Below are 19,664 nucleotides of genomic sequence, written 5' to 3'. Positions count from 1 at the left end.
GTGCCTGAACCCCCTGATGGAGGCTTACAGCTACTGTACGCCGATGACGTCATACTGGCTTTATCTGGAGCGAATGCCAGCATAGTTACTTCTCGCCTTAACGCTCACCTTGAGATCCTACATGGATATTTCTCCTAGTGGGGTCTCAGGCTAAATGTGGGCAAATGTTCAGCCATAGTCTTTAGATGGAAATCAAAGGTGGTATACCCTAATTTTAAATCCTTCCGCCCAGTCCTTAAAATCGGGGGTCAGGATATTCAAGTCTTAGATAAGATAAGATACCTTGGCGTCATTTTCTGTGAACGGTTAGAGTTTGTCAGACATGTGGATTTCATCCTTGACAGGGCCAAAAAATATATTTTGCCTATCAAGGAGCTTTACGACACAATAGTGGTCTTGGTAATAATATAAAACTGCTAATATATAAGCAGGTAATTAGACCTATCATCTCCTATGCCTTTCCTGTCTGGTTTGTAATCTCCTCGAGCCAGATGGAGAGGCTTAGGAGATGGGAGAGGCTTAGGAGATGGGAAAGGGCAATTCTGACTTATTGTCTTGGTATGTGTCCATATATCAGACCCGATGGATCTTTTAGAAGACCTTCATGTCGGGCAGTTTACGACAGGGCAGGTATGGAAAGAATAGACAGGTTCCTAATGAGGGGGGGCCCTAAACTTTCTAGAGACAGCACGGAACGTCGACAATGCGCTTGTGCAAGGATTCCTGGAACATCCCACCGACATAGATAATCTTATGGTACGCAAACACCTGCCACCAGTGGCATTATTAAAATTATCGGAAGAAGGTTTATTGTATAACACCGAAAACGATCTTATGTTTTACCACCGACGGTTCAACACAATAAATATTAATGACACTGTATACATTACGACTCAGTAGATGTTTTGTAAATATTTGTATATAGTAGTTTTTAGTTCTTAGTTTTAGTTTCTAGTTTTAAGTCTTCAATTAATTTTAATTTGCCCATTTTTTGAATTGACATTTTGGGGCTTTATACAATTAATTATAAAAACATTCGTTAACTTAGTTGATATCAGTTCGCAGTTAACCTGCAGATTTATACCTTAATGGAGTAGGTGGCGTTTGGTCACATGTTTATTTATATTCAATTAGCAGTAAGTCATGCTGTATAGTCATAATATTTGTATCAATAAAAGATGGCCATAGTCAAAACAAAACAAAAACAAACCCACTCCACTAAATTTAAAATTTGCTTCACAAAATAGACAAGTGAGCAAAGGCTATAGTCGGGACGGGGCCGACTATGTGATACCCTACACCACTACTCCTGTGCATAACCTTTTCACTGTAAACTTTTATTTTAAGCAATATTATCTGACTACCACAAAACTCAATATGCTCATTCCTCTCTACAATCCCCATTAGCCAACGATGATGGCGATCCGACCAATATTGCAACATGTAGAGTTACCTACATTGCATCAATGTAAATGCGACATTTTCTTCAAACATTGATAGGCCTTGCCGGTAGAATACCATACTAGAATCCGAGATATTCGCCAAAGGATAAAACTTTGAGTTTTTCTCCACATGAATTTTTGTCCATTTCGAACCCTGAATATTATCCGACCATCACCAAAAGACTTCTTCCTCTATGACACTCGCACCAACTCCCAAAATTCCGAGACGATTCGATCAAAATTGCGAGCTATATCGTGTTTACAAAAAAATGAAAAATGGTGCGTATTGCCGACTATTTCGATATCTCCGTTATTTGGCCACCTACACCAACCTACTTTGCATCATTGAAAATATGGGATTTTCTACTTTCATAGTCACGCTTTTTTTTGGAAGGTCCCCAACCAAAGCTGTGATATTCGTCATTATTATAAAAACGCAAAAATGAAAAGTTGCGTTCTATTAGCGGCTATTGCGATATCTTCGTTCTTTGGTCACCTACGAGAACCTACGTTACATCGTTGCAAATACGATATTTTCTACTTTCATTAGCAGGTATTGCTTTTGATATTCCCAAAATCAATAGGCTTCTTCCTTCATCAACACCCAAAATTTGGTAACAACCTGTTCAAAATTGCGACCTGTATCGTGATTACAAGGTTTAGATGGACAGACGGACAGACACACATAGCCAGATCGACTCAGCTTGTCTAGACATCCTATTTGTATATATACTCGTACAGTATAGTCATCTCTCCTTTTTGGCTAGCCACTTTTGACTCAGTTATACAGTCAATATGGAATTCACTATCTGAATCTGTCAAATGATTTTTCTGCCGTTCAACCATTGGTGGATGACTATGATTACCAACAGTATTTTAAACCTAGTGTTGGGTAGCCATATGGTAATCTGATATTCTCACAATTTAGACATGATGAATGAATCTAATAAATGTTTCAGGTTTTCACATTAACAAAATTTTCAGATGAGAACGATCCCTGTTCACATACTGTACAAAAGTTTCAGGTTTTGATATTAACAAAACATCCAGGTGATAATATTCGCTTCTTCACCCTCACATTAAGTAAATTTCGAGGTTGTTTCTTAAATCGTCGATTCAACCGATGCAAAATAGGGATAATTATTTGATTATTATTTTACGTTTAATACAGAGAGCTGATATCTTTCCAACTAAGGTGAGAGACCCAATAATATATCATTAGCTAAAACCAATATTTGAAGAACTATCTTCCACTTTGAGTTTGAGTCATTTCCGAATAGTTATTAACTTTCTCTCAAAAGCAAAAGAAACAACTTTAAAAGGTTATTTAAAAAATATTGGTGGCTTCAAAAATATTTTAAAAATGTTCAGGATGTCCCATCCGGAACAATAAATGTGTGGTTGTTACTTTTTTGATGTTATTAACTTTCAGGTTGTTCCCAAGCAATGAACGTGGATTTTTATAAACTTTTAGGACAACTCAATTTTAACAATTAACGGGGATTTTTTTAAAGCTTCTTCACAGCAATAATAGGATGGCCCAACAAAAAATTTGACCATCCCCAATAATTATCGTGAATTTTTTAAAGACACATCCAAAACAAACAATAGACGTGTTTTTTTAAAATTTGTGATTTGGTGATTGTGGAGAATAATTAGTTCCTTTAATGTCTGACTTTAGATCTATTTGAAAATGCTATCCCCTTGTTTTCCTTGTGTAGCTTTGTGGCGTTTGAACTTTGTGGAATTGGGACATTAGAGGAATAAACATAATAATGGTATCGCAGCGGGTTAATTAGCCATACGCATCGATAAAATACCATGCCAAAAACACAGAGTTATAATTTTGCTGGCTAATTCATTATCTGGGTTAAAGTAATAGTTCTTCAGTTGGTTTACAACGAAAAGTTCGTTTACTTATTTATTTCTTGTTTTATCCTTCTATTTGTTGGTGCTATGGTTGCTTTGCGTTCACGATTACTTTTCCGCTGGTGGTTAATGTTTAACTTAAAACTGGGTAACAAATATTATATTTAAACTATAATTCAACATGATTTGCAGCTACAGACATTATTAAGCATCAGCTGCACTTATTTTACAGTGGCATAGAAAAATATTGTGTGAAGCGAATTTGGTGGATAGTTGCGTTTTCTTATGAGGAGATATATCTTCGAAGTAGTGGCGTAGTCTTACTAGATTTCCATTTAACACTTCTGTGAAGAGGTTCCTAAGCGTCAATAATTTCCTTTTTAAGGTGGAAGCAAGGATAAAACTATGAATTTGAAAGGTGACTGAAATTGTTTGGTTTAAATTTGCCTCCTCAATGTAAGACTTTTCCACGTCCGTATTTCCTTTGCTTCGATTACTTTTGAAACAAGACATTATGCATCACATTCGCAATACAAAATGTGGCAGATGGATGCTCAGCCTATGATGACGTTGTAATGTTGTTGTAGTTTTTCTTCATTAATGTTGCTATCATTAATGAATGGCGGCGTATGGCAGAAACACATAGAGTCGATCTATCATGTTGGCTGGTTAAAATGCTCTGTTGGTACGTTAACGGCTTCTGCTTTACGGCTGGTTATGGTGTTAAGGCTATTATTAAAACTATTACAGTACAGATACGTCATCGGCATCTTCATCAACAACATCATGATCGCCTGCCTAGCAGTATCTGTGGTATCGCCACATATCTATTGGTTTAATGGTCTGCCTGCCTCGTGGCCTGGTTTTTATTCCGCACAATTCTTCTTTTTTGAGTGCTTTAATAACTGGTGCTGCTTCTGCCGTTGTTGTTGATTAATTTATTTTCGGGGGATATTTGATTTTCGTCTACAGCTGATGAATTTATTAAGTTGTGCTCATTTTTTTTGGTGTTGTGCTGGCTTCTCAAATCAGCACCATCCGTTTAACTGCCAAACTGTATTTTCTTTGCTTTGCATTCTCCTGGCCATTTGATTTATGTTAAATTTTGCCAATATTTATTTAACATTTAATGAATAAATAAAAAATATATCGCAGATAATTTTTTAAAACATAAATCAAAGATTTTTTTTAACTTTTTTACACCTTTTGACGTTTACTCGCCTCAAAACGTTTGTTTTTTGAGCTGCCATGGTTAATGAACGATCATCTCCTCTTCTTTTCTTGTTTGTGGTTTAATTAAAGTTTTGTGAGAAACTTTTTTCTTCATGTTTTTTTTCTGATTTGTTTTATTGATTATTGTCGATTGTTAAGAAATCCGGTTTTAATGACACTTGGCTGGATAATGAGTGCTTAATTAACCTGCTAAAGACACAAACGTCTCATTATGTCGATTACGGGTCATTTTAATGGTAGTCAATCATTATGTCAATCAATGATATGAATTACAGCCAACAGCACAAGCACCACCAGCCCAGCAGCAGCCAAAGTTCAATGATAATCTGGTATTTAATCTCTTACAATAGGTGGTTTATGGTTCAACGTTAGGAAAAGGTGTGTTTGCAGATTGGGAGGGTTGGAGCAATAAATATTCCATAAAACATGGATTTTTACAGCCATAACAATAGAAAACATTAAACGTGGATTTTTTAAAGAATTTTATTTCCAACCAAAGACCACAATAAACGTGGATTTTTTAAAGAATTTTATTTCCAACCAAAGACCACAATAAACGTGGATTTTTTAAAGAATTTTATTTCCAACCAAAGACCACAATAAACGTGGATTTTTTAAAGAATTTTATTTCCAACCAAAGACCACAATAAACGTGGATTTTTTAAAGAATTTTATTTCCAACCAAAGACCACAATAAACGTGGATTTTTAAAGAATTTTATTTCCAACCAAAGACCACAATTAACGTGGATTTTTTAAAGAATTTTATTTGCAACCAAAGACCACAATAAACGAGGATTTTTTAAAGAATTTTATTTCCAACCAAAGACCACAATAAACGTGGATTTTTTAAAGAATTTTATTTCCAACCAAAGACCACAATAAACGTGGATTTTTTAAAGAATTTTATTTCCAACCAAAGACCACAATAAACGTGGATTTTTTAAGGAATTTTATTTCCAACCAAAGACCACAATAAACGTGGTTTTTTTAAAAAAATTTATTTCCAACCAAAGACCACAATAAACGTGGATTTTTTAAAGGATTTTATTTCCAACCAAAGACCACAAAAACGTGGATTTTTTAAAGAATTTTATTTCCAACCAAAGACCACAATAAACGTGGATTTTTTAAAGAATTTTATTTCCAACCAAAGACCACAATAAACGTGGATTTTTTAAAGAATTTTATTTCCAACCAAAGACCACAATAAACGTGGATTTTTTAAAGAATTTTATTTCCAACCAAAGACCACAATAAACGTGGATTTTTTAAAGGATTTTATTTCCAACCAAAGACCACAATAAACGTGGATTTTTTAAAGAATTTTATTTCCAACCAAAGACCACAATAAACGTGGATTTTTTAAAGAATTTTATTTCCAACCAAAGACCACAATAAACGTGGATTTTTTAAAGAATTTTATTTCCAACCAAAGACCACAATAAACGTGGATTTTTTAAAGAATTTTATTTCCAAACAAAGACCACAATAAACGTGGATTTTTTAAAGAATTTTATTTCCAACGAAAGACCACAATAAACGTGGATTTTTTAAAGAATTTTATTTCCAAACAAAGACCACAATAAACGTGGATTTTTTTTTGAAGAATTTTATTTCCAACCAAAGACCACAATAAACGTGGATTTTTTAAAGATTTTTATTTCCAACCAAAGACCACAATAAACGTGGATTTTTTAAAGAATTTTATTTCCAACCAAAGACCACAATAAACGTGGATTTTTTAAAGAATTTTATTTCCAACCAAAGACCACAATAAACGTGGATTTTTTAAAGAATTTTATTTCCGATCAAAGACCACAATAAACGTGGATTTTTTAAAGAATTTTATTTCCAACCAAAGACCTCAATAAACGAGGATTTTTTAAAGAATTTTATTTCCAACCAAAGACCACAATAAACGTGGATTTTTTAAAGAATTTTATTTCCAACCAAAGACCACAATAAACGTGGATTTTTTAAAGAATTTTATTTCCAACCAAAGACCACAATAAACGTGGATTTTTTAAAGAATTTTATTTCCAACCAAAGACCACAATAAACGTGGATTTTTTAAAGAATTTTATTTCCAACCAAAGACCACAATAAACGTGGATTTTTTAAAGGATTTTATTTCCAACCAAAGACCACAATAAACGTGGATTTTTTAAAGGATTTTATTTCCAACCAAAGACCACAATAAACGTGGATTTTTTAAAGAATTTTATTTCCAACCAAAGACCACAATAAACGTGGATTTTTTAAAGAATTTTATTTCCAACCAAAGACCACAATAAACGTGGATTTTTTAAAGAATTTTATTTCCAACCAAAGACCACAATAAACGTGGATTTTTTAAAGAATTTTATTTCCAACCAAAGACCACAATAAACGTGGATTTTTTAAAGAATTTTATTTCCAACCAAAGACCACAATAAACGTGGATTTTTTAAAGAATTTTATTTCCAACCAAAGACCACAATAAACGTGGATTTTTTAAAGAATTTTATTTCCAACCAAAGACCACAATAAACGTGGATTTTTTAAAGAATTTTATTTCCAACCAAAGACCACAATAAACGTGGATTTTTTAAAGAATTTTATTTCCAACCAAAGACCACAATAAACGTGGATTTTTTAAAGAATTTTATTTCCAACCAAAGACCACAATAAACGTGGATTTTTTAAAGAATTTTATTTCCAACCAAAGACCACAATAAACGTGGATTTTTTAAAGAATTTTATTTCCAACCAAAGACCACAATAAACGTGGATTTTTTAAAGAATTTTATTTCCAAACAAAGACCACAATAAACGTGGATTTTTTAAAGAATTTTATTTCCAACGAAAGATCACAATAAACGTGGATTTTTTAAAGAATTTTATTTCCAACGAAAGACCACAATAAACGTGGATTTTTTTTTTTGAAGAATTTTATTTCCAACCAAAGACCACAATAAACGTGGATTTTTTAAAGATTTTTATTTCCAACCAAAGACCACAATAAACGTGGATTTTTTAAAGAATTTTATTTCCAACCAAAGACCACAATAAACGTGGATTTTTTAAAGAATTTTATTTCCAACCAAAGACCACAATAAACGTGGATTTTTTAAAGAATTTTATTTCCGATCAAAGACCACAATAAACGTGGATTTTTTAAAGAATTTTATTTCCAACCAAAGACCTCAATAAACGAGGATTTTTTAAAGAATTTTATTTCCAACCAAAGACCACAATAAACGTGGATTTTTTAAAGAATTTTATTTCCAACCAAAGACCACAATAAACGTGGATTTTTTAAAGAATTTTATTTCCAACCAAAGACCACAATAAACGTGGATTTTTTAAAGAATTTTATTTCCAACCAAAGACCACAATAAACGTGGATTTTTTAAAGAATTTTATTTCCAACCAAAGACCACAATAAACGTGGATTTTTTAAAGAATTTTATTTCCAACCAAAGACCACAATAAACGTGGATTTTTTAAAGAATTTTATTTCCAACCAAAGACCACAATAAACGTGGATTTTTTAAAGAATTTTATTTCCAACCAAAGACCACAATAAACGTGGATTTTTTAAAGAATTTTATTTCCAACCAAAGACCACAATAAACGTGGATTTTTTAAAGAATTTTATTTCCAACCAAAGACCACAATAAACGTGGATTTTTTAAAGAATTTTATTTCCAACCAAAGACCACAATAAACGTGGATTTTTTAAAGAATTTTATTTCCAACCAAAGACCACAATAAACGTGGATTTTTTAAAGAATTTTATTTCCAACCAAAGACCACAATAAACGTGGATTTTTTAAAGAATTTTATTTCCAACCAAAGACCACAATAAACGTGGATTTTTTAAAGAATTTTATTTCCAACCAAAGACCACAATAAACGTGGATTTTTTAAAGAATTTTATTTCCAACCAAAGACCACAATAAACGTGGATTTTTTAAAGAATTTTATTTCCAACCAAAGACCACAATAAACGTGGATTTTTTAAAGAATTTTATTTCCAACCAAAGACCACAATAAAAGTGGATTTTTTAAAGAATTTTATTTCCAACCAAAGACCACAATAAACGTGGATTTTTTAAAGAATTTTATTTCCAACCAAAGACCACAATAAACGTGGATTTTTTAAAGAATTTTATTTCCAACCAAAGACCACAATAAACGTGGATTTTTTAAAGAATTTTATTTCCAACCAAAGACCACAATAAACGTGGATTTTTTAAAGAATTTTATTTCCAACCAAAGACCACAATAAACGTGGATTTTTTAAAGAATTTTATTTCCAACCAAAGACCACAATAAACGTGGATTTTTTAAAGAATTTTATTTCCAACCAAAGACCACAATAAACGTGGATTTTTTAAAGAATTTTATTTCCAACCAAAGACCACAATAAACGTGGATTTTTTAAAGAATTTTATTTCCAACCAAAGACCACAATAAACGTGGATTTTTTAAAGAATTTTATTTCCAACCAAAGACCACAATAAACGTGGATTTTTTAAAGAATTTTATTTCCAACCAAAGACCACAATAAACGTGGATTTTTTAAAGAATTTTATTTCCAACCAAAGACCACAATAAACGTGGATTTTTTAAAGAATTTTATTTCCAACCAAAGACCACAATAAACGTGGATTTTTTAAAGAATTTTATTTCCAACCAAAGACCACAATAAACGTGGATTTTTTAAAGAATTTTATTTCCAACCAAAGACCACAATAAACGTGGATTTTTTAAAGAATTTTATTTCCAACCAAAGACCACAATAAACGTGGATTTTTTAAAGAATTTTATTTCCAACCAAAGACCACAATAAACGTGGATTTTTTAAAGAATTTTATTTCCAACCAAAGACCACAATAAACGTGGATTTTTTAAAGAATTTTATTTCCAACCAAAGACCACAATAAACGTGGATTTTTTAAAGAATTTTATTTCCAACCAAAGACCACAATAAACGTGGATTTTTTAAAGAATTTTATTTCCACAAAATTTCCGCAATAAACGTGGATTTTTTAAAGAATTTTATTTCCAACCAAAGACCACAATAAACGTGGATTTTTTAAAGAATTTTATTTCCACAAAATTTCCGCAATAAACGTGGATTTTTTTAAAGATATTTATTTCCAATTTTTATCCCCAAGGATCTCAAGTCCTAGTGGAATGAAATTAGATGCTGAATGCATTTCAGTTTTATTCCACCCTTCATTTATGACTCTAACAACTCACAGCTGCAACTCTTGGTTGAAAGTAACGACTCGACTCCAAATTTCATGGTAATTACATGAAATTATTACATGGTTGAATCAAGCGGAAAATTGACATAACTAGATCGATTTTTATGGTCATTGGAATAAATCATGAAATGCAATTCTCAAGAATTGTGTTTCAAAACAGTAATAAAAAATAATATTTCCCCCCAAAATCTTTACAACTTTCTCTTGTTCTCGTTAACAATGTTATTGGCCCCTCATTTGTTACGTGTTTGAGTTCATTCTGATCCAATCCAAACAATTTCTGATCCTGAGAAGAATTTTAGCCAATCATTCATAATCCCATTCTCTTGAATCGTTGTTGCAATGATTTGTTTTCAATTTCTCACTCTTCTTTGGCATTTATCTTTACCAGCTTTGGATTTGACCACATTAATCACATTCACACATAATTTCTCTTTCTATGAAAAAAGCAAGCAAATCAGAAGACCGACAAGACGGAAAGTGGAAAAATAAGATCATGACCGAGAATTCTCAAGAAATCCATTAACAATGATCGATCATAACTACCGTTGATCAATCGAAACGAATGCAAAATAACAACAACAATACGAAAACTCAAGCAAAAGTAACTGAAGTAAGAAATGTGGTTTTTTATGTTGCATTCTTTGGTCAATGGTCACTCAGTCAGTTAGGGTAAAAAGACAGACAGATAATCGATGAATAAAGCAACCAAACCAAAATGCCAATGACTATAGACTTCTTCAGCATATGACGAATGTAAAGCATCCAATCAGTCCGATTCCATTGCCTACAATCATCAATTCAATGTATAAATTTTGTGTAAAATATTCAGAAATGTGTTGCCGTTGATGATGTGCCAACCAGCTAGCTGCTGCCTGCCTACCAGCCTGAACAGTGACCAGCAGTTATTCAATTCATCCATACACCTTGATTACAGTTAATAATGATGACACGAAGAGAAGAGCTGTCAGTTTTGCTTTTCGCAGACTACATCACAAAATCGATTGCAGTGGGTTAGCACAATTACCCATTGAACAGCCTGCTGCTGTTGTTGCCTAAAATACAAATGCCAATGACTGACTCTGATCATCGTTGATCATTGGGTTTTTTGGTCAATTGGTTAGTAAATCGCAAATATGGGAGATTATTTCTTTATTTTTTCGAGGAAATATATCAAAAGGGTGTTACTAGAAGGAAAGTGTATGGATAAAAAATACCGGTGACCTCCTATGATATGTTTGTAAGTTCATTTTCTTCTTAATATGTTTGGCAGGGCAGTTGATAGATGGGAGATGTACTAGGAATATATGTCTGAATGATACCCAAACCTTCTTAACAGGCTTGGTGATCCGGGGTTCTCTCTCTCGTAATGTTAAACCTATCTTTCTAGATAATGACTCTAATCTCTAATAACTCTCACGGTAACACACGAGCAAGTACAACTAGCATGACGTGGTACAGATGGCCCACAGATGACATGATGATTCATACTGCAGCAATTCTATAGCAACAGTATTATGCCTATTGGATCCGTCCTGACGTGCCTGGGTGAGGAAAGCCTGACCATTAAATCGTAACAGGGATGCTCACTGCGATAACACCCAAGCATGTACTGCATCGACAACATCTTACGCACCGGTAAAACCTTCGTCTCCTCATGAAGATGATCCACTAGTGCCATGAGGAGGCATCCTGTTCCAGTACTAAGGTCCACATTCTGGCAGGTTTAAATCTTCTTCCACTGCGTAGCGCTAACATTTGCATACCACTCTGGCGCCGCACAGCTTACCACATACCGGCCTATTGCGTAGCAACCCAAGTGCTGCCGTCCAAGTGGTGAGCAGTGTGGCAGTAGATTCAGCATATTTCTCAGATGAAAGAACTGCACTAGGTGAGCTATGTAACCTGTCACATATGTATGTCATCGACGATAGGACCCGACGCCAAGATCGTATCATCATCCGCATACATTACAATCTCTATGCCATCTGGACGGTGAGGAATTTGAGAAAGGTAGATGTATAACAGTTCCGTAGATACCACACTGCCTTGGAGAACTCCCAGTTTCACACTTCCGGTCTTAGACTTGTTATTTCTGAATTCCACAAAAGACAGGCGCCCACACATATAGTGGGCTATCCAACGTTTCAAACAAGTATGGGCGAAGTTTTCCCTATGTCCTCAAATAGCTTGGAATGGTTGAGTCACGGTCGTACGGCCTGTTCTGGTTAAGTAGTCGACTAATTTCTACGGAAATGGCTTGTAATTCTGTTGTGGCGCAGTGCATTTTCCGGAATTCATGCTGATGTTGGGCATCTAGGAAACTGCTTCTCATCAGGGGGAGGAGTAGTGCCTCTAAAATTTTCGCTACTGGCGACAAGAGGAGTTCGGTCTGTACGCTTTGGATCTTCCGATACAATATAGATAGATTGAGGACACTTGCCAAATACTCAACTCAGGGTTCATCTGTGGTTAAGCATTTTTATTGAGATTTCGTGTGGTTCCAATGCTTTGGATGATTTCGCATTTCGGATGAAGTCTTCAAAATCGCTTATCGTAATTAGCATTGTTTCAGTTGGTCTACCCACTTTTTCCGCGTGTGTTCGTCTACTATCCTGTTGACTTCAACAGTATGTTCCCTATCTCTTGGATCCTCAGGTTCATACGACGAAGCTCACCAAATGGGTCTAGTCCTGTTTCCCTCCTGGAAAATTTGATCTAATTTCTGGTATTCGACCAATGGCTCGGAAAAGCTTTCCGGGTTACATTGCCTCTCCCATGGCGAAACAAATATATAAAACCAAAACACATGATTATTGAGGTGACATTCCCTGGTCGTAGATTCCTCAAAGTTAATCCGGGGCATAAAACCGGCCGCTGTGGGATTTAGGAATCACTAGTAGAATAACTAGCTGCGCTACTAGTTTGAATGAAAGGTTCTACATTAATTTTTGCAGTCGTTGCATTGAACGAATTTTACATTTCTCCGGATTACATCTCCGCAAACTGAAAAGAGACATTGGACAGACTGAACAGTTTGCCACGAGCGAATGGAATTGCTCTGAGGGGCAGGACAGCAACTAGCTATGTATTGTTGTGACCTGTCAAGGAGTGAGGTGAGACCGATGACCGATTTCGGTCCACTGCTTCCGGTATATACCCCTACAAAAATTCACCTTTTTGCTAAAATGGCGAGCTCGATAACTCTCGAGCTGATATATCCGATATGGTCCAAACATTGTTTCTAGTAATATTTCATACAGACATAGATCAGGATCGAATATGGACTAAATCGGCCCACTCCTTCAGGTACCTTGCACACACTATTTTACAAAATTACATTTCAAGGGCATGTTTCGGAAAGTTTTGAATTTTTTGCAGAAAGTTGTCCTAGCGGCCCCTTTGTTAATGGTCCCGAAAACTCTATAAAAACCTGCTTCCACCAACTAAAATAACTATGAGCATGATAAGTTACAAAGTATGTATCCCATTCGGTCGAAAGTTTGCACATCAAAAGTTCAAAATTTTTACCTAAACGCAGTTTAAAGATGTTCAAGGGTTCCTTCGAAATTTTTATCGAAGGTAGCCTTGTGATTCTGATTGCAACGATATCTTTTTTCATGAAGAAGTTCAGAAGAAGTTTTCAGCCATAATGACCCAAAAACTCAAAAAATCCTATAGTTATCCAGTAGAATGGCTGTTTGGTACGATAATTACCGAAAGGAATGATATCCAAATTAGACCCAGTTCCAAGATGGACTGTTAGCAAAGCTGACTGATATCTTTTTACTTGCTGGTAGTCATTAGTGCATATAACACTATCATGTTTTATCATCCCAAAATATACCCCTCTTTGATGATAATTTCAAAATCATGTAACCCGCATTATTTCGAAATATTTTATTTTTGCACATAGCCTTTTTATGTGTGTTTTGGGGAAATTGAATTAAACTTTAAAAAAATTCAAAAATTTTATCAAAAAAAAAATATTTTTCAACATGAAACAGAGGGTTTTTATTCAACCACATTAAAGCGAAATGCTTTTGTAATTAATTTTTGTTTTCTGCTTGTTTGGAATTCTTCTCTGATTTTTATTCATCGACCAAAGGAAAAAAATGATTAATGCCTTTGGTCAATTAAAAAAGAAGTGTGCAAACAAAATACTTGTAATAGGTCACCGCAGCGATGGTGTTGTTCACTGAGGGTTTCTTCACCTTCAGTTCGATTATTCCGGACCTTGTTGTTAACCATAAGTAATGGCTATATTTTCACATTTCCACTTTTGTTGTTGTTCAATTTGACTTCTGCCGCTAGACAGTGAAATCCCAAGAAAGCTCAACGAAATTTCAAAAATAAAAGAACAACTCAGAAAAAAATCATTCATTAATTTACGCTCGATTATTGTTTCAGGCCGAAGACTAAAGAGTATTTATTGTCTATCTATTGGTCAAGACAGACAGTCAGTCTATGTTTCATTATTTTTTGTTGTTTCTTATTTTCGATTTGTGTTTTCGTTCGTACAGCAGCATCGACTTCAATCCACACACACTCATACATTGACCATTGAATCCGTGGCAATTTGATTGCTCTCCTTTGGTTTAATGCTCCGTAATAACGAACAAATCAATCACAATGATTATGATAAATGACTCTATTTGCTGCTTTTATTCCGACTGTTCTTTACTGGTTGCTGTTGTTGTTGCAACGTTTCAATTTTATCCATCCATGGAATGGTTACTTATTTGCTGGTTCGGTTGTTGTTGTGGTCAGAGTCTAGAGTATTGGCAGGAAAACGGTTCAATTGGGAATTTTGTCTAGTTGAATTGTGGAAGTCAAGGAAAAATAGTGGGAAGAAGAGGAAATAAAAATTGATAACAGGTATGGTCTAACCAAACACATATTAAATGAATAGTACATATATGACATTTGTAACTCGTATTGGAGGTTCGAAGTCACCGGGATGAAATTATAAGCCTGATCGTCATTTTCAGCGTTGGTGTGGTACCGAAATTTCTGCCTAACTTAGCTTGACCAAATTCATTTCAGACCGTTCGGAGTCGATCTAGTCATATCCGTCCAGTCCGTTGTCGGGCTGGTTAACACTATAACTCTCGAAGAGAATAACCGTAAGGTCACTTCCAATGTTTTCTAGACCCCAATTCCCCAATAAAGATATTTGTAGAGAATGAACCTGTGTTTTTTTATTGCCTTAACATTTTATACAGGTATGTATGTGACATTTACAACACATAAATTTAACATACCATTCCTACTCAACACAATCGAACTGAATTTGATTGATCAACGAACGACACAATCACAATCACATATGAATGAATATTACTGTTAATTTGGTTGTGGTTGAATTGTGCTTCCTTAACCAACCAATCATTTATCCAATGGACAAAGTAACCCGTCAACCATTCAACCATCTAACGAACAATCAGCCGCAAAATGTTCAATATGCCACATGGATATTTTGTTATTGCTGTTGTTATTGTTGTTGAATTTAATTCACGGTAAATTATCATTCGCATAGCATAAATGAATGTTAAATAATCAAAGTGTGAAAGTACGTTTATTAACAATTGAGCAATTGTTTCTTATATCACGTTTACCGCATTTGCTGTGGTCTTATTGTCATACCAGATCCAGACACATATAAACTTTGGATTCATTTAATAGTGGTGTATTGTATTTCTGTATTGTAGTCGTTACTAGTGGTTTTCTTTATTACAAATTTTTGTAATAATAATTTCTTGTTGTTGTTACTTTAAGAATATTTATAGTAATTATGTCTTGTGTCGGTGTAATCAACAAATATGACCTTAATTATTGTATAATTATTGACGTGTGGACTGTTCATTGTTATTTGACACCTCGAGAAACTAGTTCTAAGCTAAGCTGTGTAGTATGTGCCGCTATAATAAACACGTGGTTAATGTCACACCACGAGGAAAAACAAGTAAAAAAGCAAAACGTTAATTTCTGCTGTGCTAAGGCAGCTAGAATATATTCCTAATATACTTAGTTACTTACTTACTTAGCTGGCCCATTACAGAACATTTGTTCTTTAAGCCGAATTAAGAAAAGATCTCCAACTCTCTCTATTTGTTGTTTCGCTCTCTGGTATACCGCGGCTTTTCATATCTTCTTCCATTTGTTTGTTCCATCGATTCCTTGGCCTGCCATTTCTGCCTTTTTAACTGGTTCATCATCGCTAATTCCTATGATATGGCCTGGCCAACGCACATTTATCTTTACTGATGTCGCTGTAAAGCAGAGACAGCTCGTGGTTCATGCTCATTCACGTTTCTCTCAAACACGCCAAGCACTGCCGTATCTGCTTGCGCAAGTACCGGTCCACTCCTTCCGGTACCTCCCCCACAAAAGTTCAAAAATGTTCGGAAAATTTGTGCGCACGATAACTCTTGAAGGAAGTTACCGATTTGTACATCGTGATATTTCTACCAGACTTAGATGAGGTTCCAATATGGACTCAATCGGTCCACTTCTTCGGGTAACTCCCACACAAAATTTCGGATAAGTTCAGTTTAGGACCTGCTCTCGAATCGCTTTGATTTTTGTTTTAGCAACTTGTATTCACTGCCCCCATACGACAGTACAAATTTCATCGTGGGCAAGTCCATACTTCCTGAGAAAATAGCCTGAAAGGTACAAAAAAACCTAGACACAGTGTGTAGTAGTTGGAGCGCAAGATAACTCTAGAACGGATCTGCCGATTCGGTCCAAAATTTGGCCTTGGTAATATTTTGTCCAAACATAGTTTAAGTTTGAAGATAAGCCATATCGGTCCACTCGTTCAGGTACCTCCCCCACAAAAGTTCAATAATGTTCGGAAATATTGTGCGCACGATAACTCTTGATGGGATTGACCAATTAGGTCCATACTTTACACATCCTAATATATCTACCAGATATAGATAAGGTTCGAATATGGACTATATTTGTCCATTTCTTCGGGTACCTCCCACACAAAATTCCCGATAAGTTCACTTTAAGACCTGCTATTGACTAACTTTGATTTCTGTTGAAGCAACTTACAACGGTAAAAGCTTTTTCAGTGGCAAGTCCATACTTTATGGGAAAACAGCCCGAAAGTTGTAAAATACCCCTATGGCACCATATGTAGTAGATGGAGAGCACAATTACTCTTGAACTGATAGACCGATTTGGTCTATCCACTGAAATGACTAGTGGGCGCGATATCTATCGAAAAGATATGACTCTCAAAATAAGATCCACTTCCGTAATTCACTATGTTGGTCCATTCCCTAATTCGCAAAACTTTTGAACTTTAATCTTAATCCACATTTTTGCCGGCATGTTCAAATGTCCAAAAAGTGCCACAAAATTCTGAAAAGATCCTAAATACATTCGATCTGTCCCTAGATGAGCCAATTCACATAGGCTGAAGGTATATCTCTGTCGGCAAAGCCGACTGCTACTTTTTTACTTGTTATTTCACAAGTGATGTTGTTTGTTGTGGTGCCGAGGTAGACGAAGTCTTTTACTGCCTCAAAAATTATAGGAGCCAACTTCAACAGTTGGTCCGAGCTCTATGGACGCATTGCGCGTCGACACAGTCAACTTGGTCTTCTCGGCGTTTACAGCCAGATCCACTTTAGCAGATTCTCCTTTGATCTTCGCAAAGGTATCGGTTACTTATTTTACTGGTCGTCCCATGATGTCTATAGCATCAGCATAAACAAGTAACATGTGGCTATTGGTGTAGATTGTGCCACTTCTTTTGACGTTTGCCTCTGGTATAACCTTTTCTAGCAAGATGTTGAAAAGATCACACGAAACGCGGTCTCCTTGCCTGAAACCTCATTTGGTATAAAACTGTTCGAAGAGGGTCTTTCCTATTTTAACTGAACACCGAGTGTCAGTAAAAGTCATTTTACAAAGCCGTATGAGCTTTGCGGGGATACCAAATTCAGACATGACTTGGAATACCTTTGAACGCAGCGGGCTGTCGTAGGCTGCTTTATAATCAACAAAAAGGTGGTAGGTGTCGATCTGCATATCTTGGGTCTTCTTCAGGATTTGCCACAGGGTAAATATCTGGTCAATGGTGGACTTGCCAGGTCTAAAGCCGCATTGGTATGGCATAATTATCTCGTTGACCATAGGCTTTAGTCGTTCGTACAATATCCCTGACACGATATTGTAGGCAATAGGGGTAAGACTTACGCCCCTATAGTTAGAGCATACAGTCTTATCTCCTTTCTTGTGGACGGGGCACATGATACTCGGGTTCAAATCGTCGGGTACTCGTTCTTTCTGCCAGATGGTACTAACTAGCTGATGCATACACCTTATCAGCGTGTCGCCTCCGGTTTTAAACAGCTCGGCTGGAAGGCCATCAGCTCCTGCTGCCTTATTATTCTTCAGCCGGTTTATTGCTGTCTTTACCTCATCTTAGCCGGGTGGTATATATTCAATACCAGTTTCTTGGATTGGATCTGTGGTATCTTCGTCGACTTCGCTACTATTGGATACCAACAGTTTGGAAAAATGGTCTTTCCATATCCTTAGCACACTATCTATGTCAGTTACCCGATTGCCTTGCTGATCTCTACAGGAGAATATGCCAGTTCCAAAGCCATCAGTTTGATATTTCACTCTTTGGTAGAATTTTCGGACTTCATTCTGTCTCCTGTACATCTCGATTTGTTCACAATCCCGCTTTTCCATCTCTCTCTTTTTCCTGCGGAAAAGACGTTTCTCCTCTCTCCATTTCTCCCGATACCTCTCTCGAGCGCTACGCGTTGCTTCTGATTGTAAAACAGCCTTATATGCCGCATTTTTCTCTTCGGTAGCAGCTCGACACTCTTGGTCATATCACGCGTTCCTTTGGTGGAGGTCTCTGGAATCCAAGTATGGATTTTGCCGCTGTTTGTACGGAGTGGACAATAATTTGCCATTGTGCAGATATGTTTTCGGGACGAGGAGTGCTCTGATTAAGCATTTGGGCCAGTAGAGTGGAATATGATGTGTCCATTTCCGAGTTGCGTCTGTAAGTACCTTATTTGCTACGTTTAATCTGGTACGCACCTTTGCTACAACAAAGTAGTGGTCCGAGTCTATGTTTGCACCTCGGAACGACCGTACATCCAACACGCTCGATGAAGATCTTCCATCTATCTCAAAGTGATCACTTTGATTTCTTCTTTTTTGATCTGACGACACTATCCTAGCACACTATCTCTATCAGTTACCAAATTACCTTGCTGATCCCTTCAGGAGGATGTGCCTGTACTAAAACCATCAGTTTGATGTTTCACACTTTGGTAGAATTTACGGACTTCATTCTGGTTCATGTACATCTCGACTTTTTCACACTCCCGCTTTTCCATCTCTCTCTCTCTCTTGTTCCTGCGGAAAAGACGTTTCTCCTCTCTCCTTTTCTCCGGATATATCTCTCGTGCACTACGCGTGGCTACCGATTGTAAAGTAGCCCTATATGCCGCATTTTTCTCTTCGGTAGCAGCACGACACTCCTGATCATACCATGGTTTCCTTGGTGGAAGTCTCTGGTATCCAAGTATGAATTTTGCGGCTGTTTGCATGGAGTGGGCAATAATTTGCCATTGTGCAGATATGTTATCGGGACAAGGAGTGCTTTGCTTAAGCATTTAGGTCAGTTGAGTGGAATATGCTGTAGCTATCTGCTGTGATTGCAGCTTACCGATGTCCAATTTTCGAGTTGTGTCTGTTCGTACTTTGTTTGCTACGTTTAACCGGGTGCGTACGGTTGTGGCAACAAGGCAGTGGTCCGAGTCTATGTTTGCTCCTCGGAACGAACGCACATCCAACACGCTCGATGAATGTCT

The sequence above is a fragment of the Musca autumnalis genome, unplaced genomic scaffold (assembly GCF_047663935.1).
Source record: "Musca autumnalis isolate F117 unplaced genomic scaffold, ASM4766393v1 scaffold_4, whole genome shotgun sequence".
Lineage (NCBI taxonomy): Eukaryota > Metazoa > Arthropoda > Insecta > Diptera > Muscidae > Musca > Musca autumnalis.
The sequence above is the reverse complement of the archived record's forward strand: the minus strand, read 5'-3'. Positions refer to the sequence as shown.